Here is a 3,762-nt window from a genome sequence, read left to right on the forward strand (position 1 = left end):
GGGTCATAAATTGCCTTAAATTTATTTTAAAAAATTCTGCAGATACCCTGTAAATAGTGAAATAAAATTCCTTCCTTCATATTTCTTGATATTTGTGTATTGAAAATATTTTTGATTGACATTTAAACTCCTATCTGATTTTCTATATTTAAAAAAAGGTCTTTTTTGGGGGGGGCTAGTTAAATTAATTTTCGGGCTACCAAAATCTGAAGAGTACCGGCCCGAAGGGCTACCAGGGACTTTGAAATTTTGCGAGCCCTGCTTTAGGAATATTTCACTCATATAATTTTAAGTTTTGATGAAATTGGCCATAACAGTTTTATTGAAGGGTCCCATTTTATATTCAATGTCTTTAACTAAGTAAGTAAAATAAATAAATACATTATCATTGTTATTGTTGCTGTTGTTGTTTGGTACAATGTACTTACTGTGTTGAGTTCACGTTGTATTGAAAAACTCTTGCTGGTATTTAAGTGGGATATGGTTATGATAAGGGACAGGTTTATTGGTATGGTTAGGTTAAAGGGTAGGGGTTGGGTCAACAGTGTAAATATATGTAATTACATGCAGGTATTTTTATATCTATATAAATAGGCTACAAGCAGTGTATTGTATCAAATGATTGGTTTAAATGTTAGTATGTAGTAGTATATAGTATGTAATATAAGTATAAGCATGTAATCTAATATAAATAAGTGGGCCCTACTGTAACAACCACAACTGTAGCTAGTTTTTTTTAATTACCACAGTAACTGTGGTATAAATAATATAACCAGACCAGAACTACTCATGCAAGAAACCTCCCATTTAAAATAAACGCGAATAAACTCGTTATAAACGTTTATGTCTCGCTATTTTATTGTTGTAGCAAGCACTGAAATAACTACGCTATTTTGGGGTTAAATATTATAAAATATTATAGTTGCCATGGTAACCTTTCATAAAAGTACAGCGTAATTTAGCCTATAATGGGCAGTAATTAACGAGTAAATACGCTTGGCCACCAACTGTAACTCATCTTTTAGTTGCACCTGTGTGTTTATTTAATAAGCACACACTGTTAGACGCGTGTTTTCGACGCGCGGCTTATCGCCGAAGCGATCGCTGCAGTCATGAATGGAGCGGCTGAAGGTTACAGCTTTTATGAATGAGCGCAAACAACAACTCCTCTGCCCTTCGCCCTTCCGTCTGACAAGCGCTGGCAGACTGACTCAAATTCATCCGTGAGGCCACTATTGTTAACGTGTGACAGCAACTCTGTCATGGAAGGCCAGTATATTAGGAAATAAAGCTGGAGACATGACAGATAATGCGTGGGCCTAAAGAGAGCCCACCGTCGCGTCGGCGAAAAACAAAAACATGAGGCGTGGAGGCGACAATATGTCGGCTAACTGTGGTTAAACCTGCATTAAACACCTATTATTCGACGTAAGTTAACGTTCGTGAGTTAGCCCAACGCTTCCAGGCCCAATTTAACAGACTAAACAGCCCGAGCAGCAATTATTCCTCACACATATAACGCATTCACGGCCAAATGGTGCTTTTATGAATGAAGCACTATATGCAAATGAGGACGAGAAGAAAAAACAACACAAAAGCAAAAAACAAATGGCGGATATATCCGACCACTGCAACAGACTTTCCAGCACACAGAACCATTTCGGTTTGTATGACTAGGCAATATATACACAAGCTCAGTTGTTCAGAAAACAAACAAACTAAATGTCTCAAAACAACACGTGACGTACAAGCACAGAGGAAGGCTCGAGGAAGGGCCTTTCAAACATCAGATCCCTTTACAACATATTTCCGATCCACCCCACTCCCTCCTCCTCCTCCTTCAGACTATCAGAGGGCCCGAGGATCCCCCGTCCGCTGACAATACCACTCAACATTTCAACGCAAAATAGTTTCACAAACTTTCCCAGCACCGTCTTCAGATGCGATCTAGCTGCCTTACGCCGTAAAAGATGTGACAAGTAGTGGACAAACGTCCAGAACAAAGACAACCCCTCCATAAGACATTTCTTTCCAGGTACTTACTCGTTTGGGTGTGTTTCTTCAATCATTCTTCTCGTTTCACCTACAAAAAAATCCCACAACGGGTGCACTCTGTTCGCTCGTCATTGTTATGCCACTCTTTTCCCAATAATCCCTCACGCTTCGTTCGGCTATAGTGTGCCTTCTTGTTGCTCTCTCTCCTCTCCTCGTCTCCGTCTTGGTGGGTTTTTCGTTTCGTTTCTTTTCTTTTTTCTTCTTCTTCTTTTTTTCACTGGATCTAACCAGTTGCTGATGAAAACCTTGGCGATCTTGGTATAAAAAAGGCTAAACCAGATCCCCCGAATAATTTCCCACAGTTTGAGCGCTTCAGTGTATTTCCGAAAATCCCTTAGATGAAATATGCGTTGATGTTGCTGAGGGTGGCCCCGACGAGCCCCATCTCTGATTACTCCATGTTGGATTATCGAGCAGCAGCAGCAGCGCTCGCGGGGGAGGAGGAAGAGAGGAAGAGAGGGCGGAAGCGATGAAGTCACACTGCAGGCCGAGCCCCTCTTAAATCAGTGGGAATCGTTTTACAGAACATACTGCTCGGAAGAAAGTCTGGCTGGACTGCTACTTGAAGAAGTGTCATTACAATTTACGCATATTGGCTAAATCTCACATTTTCTAACAATAAACCGTCATGCTTTATTTTTTCAAGGAGATGGAATGCTACGCTGACTCTCTTTAGATTGCAAAAACAAAACATAACACAACAAAGCAACACACACACAAAACAAGGCAAAACAAAACATAAAACAACAAAGCAACACACACACAAAACAAGGCAAAAACAAAACATAAAACAACAAAGCAACACACACAAAACAAAGCAAAAAAAACAAAGCAAAACAAAAATAAAATAAAACAAAGCAAAAAAAAAACAAAAAAAACAAGGCAAACTATATATATAAAAAAACAAAGCAACACACACACAAAAAAAAAACACAAAGCAAAACAACACAAAAATAAAATAAATAAAACAAAGCAAAAATACAAAACAAAAAACAAACCAAGGTGAAACAAAATATATAAAAAACAAAGCAACACAACAAGAAAAAAACAAAAACAAAGTAAAACAACATAAAAAATAAAAGAAAACAAAGCAAAACTCAATTAAAACTTTATTTGTTGCATATCACATTTGCTGTACAAATGTGTTTAGTAAAAAGTTTTCTCAAAGATTAAAAAAAATAATAATTAGGCTATCAGACTTTTTCATTGTCATGCAGCACTTTTTTGACTCTAAGATGATTTTTGTGAATCTTATGTTGTAAAAAAATAATATATTTGGCAAACATAAGCCCTGTTTTATTGTATTTATGACTTTGTCATTAAGGATTAGGAATTAGAAAGTTTTTCTTTCTTTCAGGGTTTTATTTTTAGTTATTTTTTAATGATTTTTTTTTTTAAATGGAATTGGAACCCCAATAAATTCTGTAATTTGATATGGATGTGCTTGGTCTTGATCTTCAGTAAAATGAATAAAAACAGTGTATCATGTAACATGAAATGAAAAATCATGTGTGTTTTGGTGTTTCTTTTACTGAATGGATAATAATATAATTGAACTGTCGAAACATGTCTTCAAATAAGCCATGCACAGCTAGTTATAGCAAAAACGTACATAAACTGGTCATTATCCATGACTTCTGATTCCACATATTTCTAAATTCAGTATTTGAGGTATTTCTGAATTCGCCTATTTGTCGGCACAGCTGT

The sequence above is a fragment of the Sinocyclocheilus anshuiensis genome, unplaced genomic scaffold (genome assembly GCF_001515605.1).
Source record: "Sinocyclocheilus anshuiensis isolate Anshui unplaced genomic scaffold, SAMN03320099.WGS_v1.1 scaffold475, whole genome shotgun sequence".
NCBI lineage: Eukaryota > Metazoa > Chordata > Actinopteri > Cypriniformes > Cyprinidae > Sinocyclocheilus > Sinocyclocheilus anshuiensis.